Genomic DNA, 12,297 nt, shown 5'->3' on the forward strand with positions numbered 1-12,297 from the left:
CAGTACTTTGGCATTGATATTGTTTTCTCTTTAATTATTTAGGCATCTTTAATTGAAAGGGGGGGGGTGTACTTTTATTGCTCAAGCTGAAAAGTAAAAAGGGAGGAATTTGAGCACTTTCGCGAAATAATGGAGGTCGCAAGCTTAGAAGCACTATAGGAGGTGCTAGCACTGTCATTGCTTCGTTACTGTACACTTTGAATGGTAAATTATGCGTGACATTACGGGACGAAAATCGAGAATGGTCAAAGTCTGCCAGGATAAAGTGAGGTAGCACGGCCACGAGAGAAAAGAGTGTCAATCGGTAGCTGTAATGAAAATTTCCTCTCTGCCATGTACTGCAAGCAGAATCACGATTATCTTTACGTGATCACTCGGCTCAAATGCGTGCAGATGCGTTTCGTAAGTCAACGACCATTGAGTTTTGTGTTAGGAAATCGGCGAAAATAATATCGCCACTGTAGCTCACAGGTACCTGCCATTTTATGCCGAGAAGCAGACCAACCCAGACATCACCTGACACCCAGACAAAGTACTGAGTGCTTTGAACCACGTATTCCTCAGGCTGTCAAAGAAAGCGCGCAAGGAAGATTCCTTCACTATATACCACAGCAAATCTCATTGCATATATTGCTTGCGGTATAAATTCGTTGCAGGTATCTAACGAGATCGCTCGGACCGCGTGCAGTTCATTTGGCTTGATGAGCAGTTCAGGGCACAGGGTTCCAGGACTTAATGTGAACATGTCTTCCACTTTGCCATCTGCCCCATCAGCATCGCTAAGTCTGTGATAATGGCTGTATGGTTTACACATTAATGCAAATGTATATGTGGTCGAGATCTGAAAGCATTTATTTGGGATAAATAGACATGTCCTGTATAGGTCTCATGACTCAGATATTTGCATCGTTTGTAATGAAACTATTCAGCGTTCTAGGTTGCGGACTTATATGATTGAGACAATAGAAAGATTTAGCTTACCGTGATCCTCGATCCGCCACCGTGACTCTCTACCGCACGTTTGCGGGGCGCTCAAGCTGATTGGTCCCGACGCGGAAGGTCTGTGTGCCCGACATCCAGTATGTGGCGCCATCTATCGGCGTCAAAGGGGGTCTCTGCATGCGCAGTGGAACGCGCGGTGGCGGATCACGGTAGCGGATCGCGGATCACGGTAAGCTAAAACTCTCTACTATCGCCGTGATGACCCCAAAGCAACAGCCAGCGCTATTTTGGCGTGTACTTCGCCGTGGTGGGAATCTTGGGATAGGGAAAGCGTCGCACCGAAGGCAAACTATCCGCCAAAGTAGATGATAATCGAAAACATCTGCTACGAGTGGAATTGCCTGACGGTGGGGATTGAACGACGCTTGTCGGCAAACAGTCGCAACGGATTTGTACCCACTTGGGTGGCACATACCGTTGGATAAATGGCTATAAGATAAAGATTTCTTTAACGTCAATTAAGACAGATTGTCATGTATTTTGACATGACGCACTAACTCGCACCATGCTGACTGGTTTGTCAAGTTTTCGTTCCTGAATTATGTTTACTCATGCCAGCCTAGTAGCTTATTAGGATGAATATAACAGCTTCAATCTCCGTTACAAAACCATCAGTTAAAGGGAATATGCTGATACCTGCTCCTGTTGTAACGCGATAGCGTTAAAGGCCCCATTCGCCGAAAATCCGGCGTCGGTGGCTGTCAGCCGCCATTGGTGTTGTGCGCGAAAAATCGCGATCATGGCGCTAGCAGACAGTAGCTGGCAGCTGACATGACTGCGCACTAACTGGACGTAGGGCTTCCTGGCATTACGTTTGGCAGGAGCTGGACAGCTTCTTTCACAAGGGAAGGTGGTAAAGAATCAACCTATAGCATTTTAATTCGCGTTACCTCTAGGCTTATAAAGCTGGGCTTTATAAGTGGCCCAAATAAAGCCTACACTATCGCGTCAACCTTAAAGGAGGAAATTAGGTGTCCTCTATATAATTTTTATTCAGCATCTCTTTCCGTTGGCTACTTCAAATAGTAAGTTATTTAATGTTTCGTAGCAAAATGAGTTAGAATCTCACAAGAGAAAAAAAAAAAAAAAGCCACTGTTAAGCATTGTGGGGAAACAAAATAACCAAAACTCCTGATATTAACGATCGAACGTTAAGCATAAGCTTCCAGTAGAGCTTTTCCGGCGTTATATGAGCGCTCTTCGGGGCTTTGTTTTGTAGATTGCTAAGGATGCACACCTGTCTTCATTTCCAAAAAGAGGCCTAAAATGGCTCAGGTATGTTAACATAGATTGGCTGATGAGAGTCTCGTATACATACAACCTTTCATGGGTCTGGGACCCAAGCATTACGCAAGCTTAACCACGAAAATAATATCAGACACTCTGCGAAGTATAAAAACTATAAAATTGCGATCTTTGGAGCATGTGGCAAAAAAAAAAAAAACACATCGCTAGGCACCATTACATCTGACGCTATTTTACTACACCATTGATGAACACGAATTGATCTAACACTCGTTGCAACATTTTATTGAAAGAAGGCGGAAGCCATAGCTTGGCATTGTGCAAAAGACGCCGTGTCGCTTTGGTAAGTATACATCAGGAGGTACACTATAGGAGCCTATAGACATCGATCTCACTGAGGTGTAGTTATAGTAAAAACATCCGCTCCTGCATTAAAAAAATGAGAAAGGAAATGTATGAAACCCTCACAAGCTTACATCGCATGATGATCAGTGATGGCACATCTCGCAGCACAGCAGGCAAAAGCGGCTTGGGAAAGCTGCATCATCATTGCTTAGAAGCTGGTCATGAGACACCGGAGTGACGTGAATACCTTTTCGGTTACTGTCACGGTTACTGTCCGTAGCCAATTCCCCATAAAAACTTGAGGTGACCGATTTGATGGCTGCTCCGCGGGCCATGTGAAAAGACTCGTCATAATCACTTCTTTGACAAAATCAAGCCAAATTCCTTGCATAGACCTTGATGAACACAAGCTCACTTACATCCGCTGCACCGCGACGACGACTAGGTAACGTAAGTCCCTTTATTCCCCTGCTTATGAAAAGTGTCATCATCATCATCAGCAGCATTATCAGCCTGATTATATCCACTGCAGGGCGAAGGCCTCTCCCATATTTCTCCACTTAACCCGGTTCTGTGCTAGCTGCATCCACTTGACCCCTGCGAACTTCTTAATCTCATCCGCCCACCTAACTTTCTGCCGCCCCCTGCTACGCTTTCCTTCCCTTGGAATCCAGTTTGTTACCCTCAGCGACCATCGGTTATCCTCTCTTCGCACTACATGTCCTGCCCATGTCCATTTCTTCTTAATTTCTACTATAATGTCGGTAACTTTAGTTATTTCTCTGACCCACTCTGCACGCTTTCTATCTCTTAATGTTACCCCTACCATTTTTCGTCCCATAGCCCTCTGGGTTGTCCTCAACTTAAGTAGAACTCTCTTGTTTAGCCTCCACGTTTCAGCCCCATAGGTGAGTACAGGTAAGATGCAACTGTTGTATACTTTCCTCTTGAGCGATACCGGTAAGCTGCTAGTCATAATCTGCGAGTGCTTGCCAAATGCGCTCCATCCCAATCTTACTCTTCGTGTTATTTCCTTTTCATGGTCCGGATCTGCGGTTACTACCTGTCCTAAGTAGACATATTCGCCTACTACTTCCAGTACTTCGCTACCTAATGTAAACTGCTGTTCCTTCCCGAGGCTGTTGAACATTACCTTAGTCTTCTGCATATTGATTTTCAAGCCTACCTTTCTACTTTTCCTGTCTAGGTCATCAATCATTATTTGCAGTTCATCCCCCGAGTTGCTTAGCAAGGCAATGTCATGTGAAAAGTGTACCTAAGTACATAGACACCCGGTGAAGACAAGTACACCCTGTGTCAAAAGCTTAGAGAACAGGAGCTGTGTTTTTAAAGCGTGTAGTCGGGCTATGGCAGCACTCTCGGAAGTCTCGTCAGACAGAGAAGGACCACAATTGTTTTTACCTTGAGGAGATTCGCAGCGTTGGTATGCATTACGAGACACACGATGCATCTCAGAAGGGAATATATTGGGCGACGAATGTTTTTACTAAAAGTATACTTTTTAACCTTTATGCCTACGATAAAGACTATTTTGATCTTGAAAAAAGAAAAGCTCTAACATGCCCATTTGCACCTGATGACGGCGAGTCCTTTTGCAGAAAATAATGGTATCCTTATTGGAAACAATGTGTATGATATTTGGTATGATCTCACACAAATCAAGTTGTACGAGGTTATTGCATCACACACATATGATCCCTATGATCCTGAATGATCCATATGAGATCAGACAAAGTGATCCGAATGATCCATATGATACTATACGATCCATATGATACCAGGATCTGTATGAGAGATCAATCATATCGTACACTCATACAAATCCCAACCATATGATGTTACAAATGCAAATTACATTATTCCATATGGTAAATCATGTAGATATGGGACTTTGTCACGCACAGCTCATCCTAGTAACACTTTATGGGACCACTGCAAAAGATACCATGATATCACCGCCACTGCGTTGAGGAAGTATGCAATGGGTATAGGCAATAAGTGCATTGATCTACAATTCTTGCTTCTAGTACAATTTGTCAAATTATTTATTCTGACTCAACATGTGGCGAAGAATGCAAGTAATATGCTTGTAGCAATTGAGGAAGTTAATATCCGGCCATTCTGGGTCTTGGTTCAGGCGTAATTAGTGCTCCCTGAAAGTAGCGGCAAAAGTGAATATAAGCCATATGACGAATAATGCCGCGAAACCTTCAAAACAGTATTTGTTGTTTTTTAACAGCCGCCGGCATACAGGCTTATCACTCTGATTCTGGACCGCGTATCAGTTCCGTAATCTTTGTTTGTTAATGCTCGATGTCGCGAGTCACACCTTTATCAGTTTTGTTGTAGCGCGAGATGCACCGAGATCTGTCTCGAAGGTTCCGGCCACTCGGGTGTCTTTCCACAATGTTCCAGCCCGTGCTGGTAGCTGTTTGCGACGTTATCTAGATTGTTCTGTGCAGCCTTTAAATTGAGCGTTGACGAGTGTGACGGGCATTCTTTGTTCGACGACAGACGAGCACGTTTGTTGCTATCGCCGCCGCCGAGTTGCTTAGTTCTTTTGCGGGCGCAAGTCAGCCCCAATAAAAAGTTATTTCAGTACCATCACGCCTGTGTCTTCTTTGGCGTGTACGGCTTTGTCACCACTACGTGACAATATCAACACAGTTCCACAACCTATACATTTCCTGAGAACCGAGAAAAACTGGCTTTGGTAGTTCTTCCATGTAACGTTAGCAGCATGTGCATGACCCGGTCGTGCCAAATTCTTGCTAAAAAGAAGTTTAGAGCAGCAATTCCTTCCAACTGTTGTTTTCTTTATGAAACAAAAGCAGCAAGCATCATGTACATTTGAAGCAAACTGCTCAGCTACAACTCTTCGATATGCATGCAGAAACAAAGATGTCAACAGTAATTCTTTAACCCGAGGAGAATACTGCTACAGCTGAGAATACGACCTTATGGTGTACGACATCGTATGCAGGCTTGAACGTCCTCAAGGCGACTCAAGCTGACACTGTTCCCTGCATTGCAGATGGGCACCTTTTTCTTTTTGCCTCCACTGAATGCGCAAATGAGTAGCGCAAATCAGAGCAAATGAGTAGCTGAAAGGAGACCTAAATTTAGATTTTCTTTTCCTCCTCAATAATAATGCAATGAACATGCGCATATGGATCAAGCACCTAAAATTCACCACTGGCCACTACTGAATTTGCAGGTGATATACTTCTCATCTACATTTTTCTCTTTGAACAAGTGAACAATGGCTTTGACATCAATGATGCTTAGATCAAGCTAGGCATTAAGAAACTCAGCAAACCCACTCATATATATGGGTGTGCTCAGATAAGAATGGCAATCGGGGTCTCATGACCATTCTTTTGTTTTCGATAGAATTTTTATATGTGGCAGGAAAATGTGGTAGGAAAATCTCTCGAGGCAAATAATGATCCTTAATTATACAAGATCCGGCATAGTTTCCTCGAAAAAAAAAAATCTATATCACTAGGGGTGGAAAACGCCATTTTTGCCATTTCAAGAAATTGCAAGTTTGGAGACCTGCTGCTAGCGGAACAACCTTTCGTCATCCATTATTTTTTACTCACTAAATCTACGTAACTCTACTTTACTAAACACATTTGAAAAATGTAGAAGGACAGGTGATTGTGACGACGTGTGGAAGGCCGTTCCAGTCGACAGCTGATCGGGGAAGGAATGATGCGGCAAATATGCTAGTGCGGTAACGTGGCTATGCAATAGAGAGATTTAGCTTACCGTGATCCGCGTTTCGCCACCGTGACGCTCTACCGCGCGTGGGTGGGGCGTTCAAGATGATTGGTCCCGACGCGGTAGGTTTGTGTGCCGGATGGATGGATGGATGGAATATAGGAGCGTCCCCTTTGAAACGGGGTGGTAGCAGTAGCTATCATGCTCATTTTTCTCCCTATATCCCAATTATTGATTTAGAATGGTTAACTAGACCATCATTCTATTTATTAAATTTTGTTCCTACATTACTAACATTATGTCACTTCTCTGCTTTTAAGCCACCAATCTTCCAGTCGTATTTTGCTAGTTTCCACCGCCGGTTTATTCACTCGGCCACTGTTATCTCTAAACCCCAGAGCTTCAGGAACAGTGATTGCGCCTGCATCAACTTCCGGATGGATACCATTACATTCTAGTATAATATGGTCAATTGTTTCAATGGAGTTTCCACATACAGCCCATGCGTCATCTCCATTGTTAAATTTTTTTGTAGCTGCGTGTTCTAAGGCACCCTGATCTTGCTTCAAAAAGTAGGGCACTGCCTCTTGAGTTATCGAAGAAATCTTCCTTCCTGATCTGCATTTTCCACTTTCGGTATAATTCCACACTCTGTTTCTTTTCCATCGAATTTATCCAGTTTTTACCTTCTGTGTTTTTCACCTGTTGCTTAATGCTCTTTATTTTTCCGTCCTTGTTACTATCATACTTACTTGTTAGTTTCCTAGTTCTTTTCCTCCATTGTGAGTCAACGCTTTTTAGGTACAGGTATTTAAATACTTTAGCTGCCCATCTGTTACTGTCCAATTTCCTCAGGCGTTCCTCATATAATATTTTACTCTGAGCTTCCCGTACTTCGAAAGATGTCCAGCCCATATCTCCCTGTACCGCCTCATTTGTAGTTTTGCCGTGGGCACCTAGTGCTAATCGTCCAACGGATCTCTGATTGGTTTCTAATGTCGACTGTACCTCTGATTTTAGGCACAAAACCGCATTTCCGAAAGTAAGTCCGGACACCATAATTATTTTCCAAATACCCCTCAAAAACCTCATACCTATTGTATCCCCACAATGCCTTATGCTTCATTATCCCGGCATTCCTTCGCCCTTTGGCCTTAAGTGATTGCTCATGCTTTCCTATGTATGCCAATCCTTCGTTTACCCATACCCCCAGATATTTATATTCTGCTACTCTAGGTATTTCAAGGCCTTGTATTTTAAGACCCTGATCAGTTGAGCCGTTGAAAATCATCAGACCCGACTTAGCTGCGCTGAAACTGAAGCCTAGAGCGTCCCCTTCGTCTCCGCAATACTTAACTAGAGTTTGCAATTCTTCTAGACTCTCAGGTAGTAGCACAATATCGTCTGCATACATTAAACCGGGGAGGCGCTGCTCTACCGCCTTTCCACCTAATCTATATGACAGGTTAAAGCCTAGGTTACTGTCTTGTATCCTCCGTTCCAGGTTTATCATATAAAGCATGAACAGCACCGGTGATAGAGGACAGCCTTGTCTTAATCTTTTGCATACTTTGACATCCTCCGTACTTCTTATCCCTTCCCACGTAATTTCTACTTTGTTATCCCGGTATATTTCCTGTAGGAACTCTATTATCTCATAACCGATACCTTCTTCTTTTAATATGTTCCACAGGAGTTTCCTGCTTACGTTGTCGTACGCGCCTTTTATGTCCAGGAAGGCCAAATACAAAGGTCTATTTTCCACTCTAGATATTTCGATGCATTGGGTAGGCACGAACAGGCTATCATCTAAGCGCCTATACCATTTCTAAAGCCGTTCTGAAGTTCTCCGAGTATCTTGTTACTATCAACCCATGCTTGCACCTTTAATTTCACCGCCTGCATGGCTAACCTGTACATAACAGATGTTATGGTAATCGGCCTGTAGGATTTTATGTGCATCCTGTCTCCTTTCCCTTTACAAATCAAATTCATTTTACTCTGCCGCCAGCTGTCCGGAATTTGCTTATTCGTTATGACTGTTTCCAGAGCTTTTAACAACGTTTCCTTACTTTTTGGACCGAGTTCATTAATCAGCTTGATCGGAATTCCATCTATTCCTGTAGATGTGTTTTTAGGAATATTTTTTTCTGCCTTTTTCCAGTTTAGATTGGTGAGTCCTAAGCTGCTTTGTATTCTGCTACCTTGTGTTGCTTCCTGATTTGCGGAGATTACCCTATCGTCGCTCTTAAATGACTCGGCTATAACTGATGTAATGTAGTTCACTGCGTTATCTCCCTTTAAACGTCCTACATCCGACATCCAGTCGGATGTCGGCACTCCAAAAAGCCGACAAAAGCCGACATCCAGTATGTGGCGCCATCTATCGGCGTTAAGGGGGGTCTGGGCATGCGCAGTGGAACGCGCGGTGGCTGATCACGGTAAGCTAAAACTCTCTAATGTGAAGGGGATGACCGATGCGGAGCGAAATGCTTGCGGGAGGGTTGATGTAGGGCGCGAGATGAATTGAACTGTAAAAAAAATACTTTTGAAATAAGCACATACTTGCGATTCGGAGGCGACAAGCTAGGGTTGTTAGTCCAAATTCCCTTTTCAATCGCAATATGTTCGCGTTGTACGAGTAGCATGAATGAATTAATCTAGTGGCTCGCTTCTGAACAATTCTAAGAAATGTGTTAGGTATACTTGGTTAGGGCTCCAGATGGGCGCGGCATATTCAAGCTTAGACCGGACAAGTGATTTGTAAGATAGTAATTTTAGGTTATGTGGCGCATGGCGCGGATGACGTTTTAGGAATCGAAGACTTCTGTTAACAAATTATATTATATTAGTGATATGCGCATTCCTGGTTAGATCGTTGCTTAAGATTACGCCCAGGTATTTCTAAGATTCAGTTAATTCAGTCCCAACGTGTGAAATTACATAAAGAAACATGACAGGACGACGTTTGCGGTTAATTGATACCAGTTTGCATTTACTGGGGTTAAATTCTATTAGCCATTCGTTACACCAACCCTGTATATAATTTAAGTCGTTTTGCAGAGCTATTTGATCGGAGGGGTTATGAATTACGCGTTAGATAACACAGTCATCAGAAAACATACGAATGTTACTGGAAACATACGCGGGTAGGTCGTTAATATATATATTAAATATAGTAGAGGACCAAGGATTGACCCTTGCGGGACCCCTGATATTACTGATAGGAAACTAGAGGCTTCATTGCTAACATAAACAAATTGGATGCGATTAGTTAAACATTATTTTATCCATTGCAGCACGTTGCAGTTTAAGTTTAACCAGAAAGCTTTAGTAGTAAGCGATCGTGAGGTACTTTGTCTAAGGCTTTCGCAAAGTCTAAGAAGATAGTCAGTTTGAAGGTTAGAATCAAGATTAACATGTAAGTAATAGAGAAAAATATCTAGCTGCGTTTCGCTGGATAGGCCCTTAAGGAAACCGTGCTGAGAAGGATGTAAAAAATTATTAGTGTCAAAAAAATTCATTGTGTGAGAATAGATGACCTGTTCCATGATTTTGCATGACACGCTGGCTAATGAAATGGGGCGGTAGTTAAGAGGTGATTCTTTATTACCTGATTTGAAGACTGGAACGACCTTCCCCACCTTCCAATCGTTGGGTATGCATCCTGTGGGCAGTGATTGTGAAAACAGTTACAGTAGATATGCTGAAAAAAATATGCCGAGCATTTTTTAACAGTTTGGTGGTAATTTCATTAGTGCCTGCAGAAGATGACTTAATATTTTCTATCATACAAGATATTCCATGCGCAGAAAATGTAATGGAAAGCATAAATGTCCAAGGGTGAGCAGTTATGACAGATGGTGTCATATCGGTTTCATTTGTGAAGACTGATTCTCGAGTTATCTGTTAGTATCTTTGGCATGCTAGCGAAAAAAGTTCTTTTTGCGTTATGAATGGACTTAAAATAGATATCCCCGGCCGCGTAGTACCTGTTCCATGTGTATGTGCTCGAGTTTCGTTTTGCTGAGTGGAAAGGCCGCTTTTTTTTTTTTTTGTTTCGCAGTGTTTTCAGAGACTTCGAGAACGATGGCTTATTCCGATTGGCATGGAATGTGATGATGGGAATGTGCCCACTTGTTAATTTTGTAATTTTGGTTTTGAAGGCCAGCCAGTTGTCTTCAACTAATCGATCATAGCTGTTTGGAAGTTTTAAAAAAGAGTGAAATTGATGGTTAATTCCACTGTAGTTGCCTTTGTCATAAATGCGAATTGTTTTACTTTATATTTCGCGGGATTCCGGTGTGAGAGTGAATGTTGCGTGAAGAACTTTTCGGTCGCTAATTTCGCGGGGATTAATGAGCGATGACAAACTTTCAGGTTGATTTGTTAGCACGAAATCCAAGACGTTAGAAGATCCACATCTGACGCGTGTCGGTTCTGTTACTAACTGGGTAAGATTGAAATATAGAGAAACATCAATGAAGGCTGTTATTTCTGCGTTTCCTGTTGTGATTAGGTTCTGCCAGTCAATAGTCCGGAAATTGAAATCACCATAATGAAGAATGCGTGCGTTAGGGTGTTTAATAGCGAGTTGATTTAGACTATCGTTAAGGCTACAAGAAAACGTTTTATTGTTCTGGAACTATGTACGCACCATAGTTGAAAAGTTTGTAGGGTCACTGACCACTTGTCAAAATAGATGGTTGACGTTTCGGAACCCCTACGGGTTCCTTGTTCACAATGAAGAACCGGGCGATAGAAGAGGCGCTTAAATAGCTTTAAAAAGGCTATGTAATGATTTTGCGTAAGCCGGGGGAAGGTTTCCCTTTGTTCTGTTGATAGTGTTTGCCGTTGACTGGATAATCAAAGATTCCAGGTGCAGTCGTGCTGACAGGTTTCTTTCGGTAGCGACGATATCCACGTCATCCCAAGCAATTTCGTGGCCTTCCTTTTGCGCATGCTCTGCCACAGCGTTTGACGCGGCTCTTGGCGACATCATTGCGGTGCTCTTTTAGTCACCTGGGCAGATTTCCAGTCTCGCCGATGAACACAGAGCTGCAATCGTCACACGGTATCTTATATATGATACCCGGGAACTCTGAACGGGGCAAAGCGTCTTTTACATTGACGAGATCGCCGCGTAGTTTGCTGATTGGCACGTGGGCAATATGTAGATTGTGCTTCTTGAAAACACGTGCCAAGGCTTCACTTATGTCTGGGATGTACGGGATGGGCGCGCGTTCTGGTCGAGATGACGACGTGGAATTTTGTATGGGCTCCGGCTGGGAATGCTTTTCGATCTGTCGTTTGGTTATGCTTTGAATAAACTTTTTCGGATATCCGTTCTTTTGCAGGTCTGTTGTTATAACTTCCAATTGCTGTTTGAGCATATGCTCATCGGAACACGTGCGTACTGCCCGGTTTACGAGTGATGCTACTACTGAGCGTTTGTGAGCTAATGGGTGCACCGATTTGAAGTCGACGTACCTTCCTGAGTGAGGTACCTTCCTCACAAACGCTCAGTGACCCTACAGATTTTTCAACTATGCTACTACCTGACCAGACGGCGTTCCGTCAAACCTTGGATTACATGTACGCCCCAAAATAAAACACGAGAGCAAGCTTAGGCTATATGGATTAACACCACCCGCCTCTGCACTGATGCCACTAAAACATCTGTTCGACTTCTGTACTGTAATCTTTTTCTGAATTTTTTTTCAGTTGCCTTCATTGTAATTATTTCCTGCCTTCAGTGAGTATATGTTACCTTTAGGTTGCGTTCACTGACATATGACAATGGTTACACTAAGCAGTTACCTTCACCGTAATTATTTCTTGCCTTTAGTGAGTGCATGTTACCTTTAGGCTGCGTTCAGAGACATCTTTCAGGAACAATCGCCTTTTAGCTCGCTGAGAGCGTCGTCTGCTCCAGTGCGCCTACGGGATATGGTTTGG

Source organism: Amblyomma maculatum, chromosome 8 (assembly GCF_055883805.1).
Source record: "Amblyomma maculatum isolate TAMU_Amacu chromosome 8, ASM5588380v1, whole genome shotgun sequence".
Taxonomy (NCBI): Eukaryota; Metazoa; Arthropoda; class Arachnida; order Ixodida; family Ixodidae; genus Amblyomma; species Amblyomma maculatum.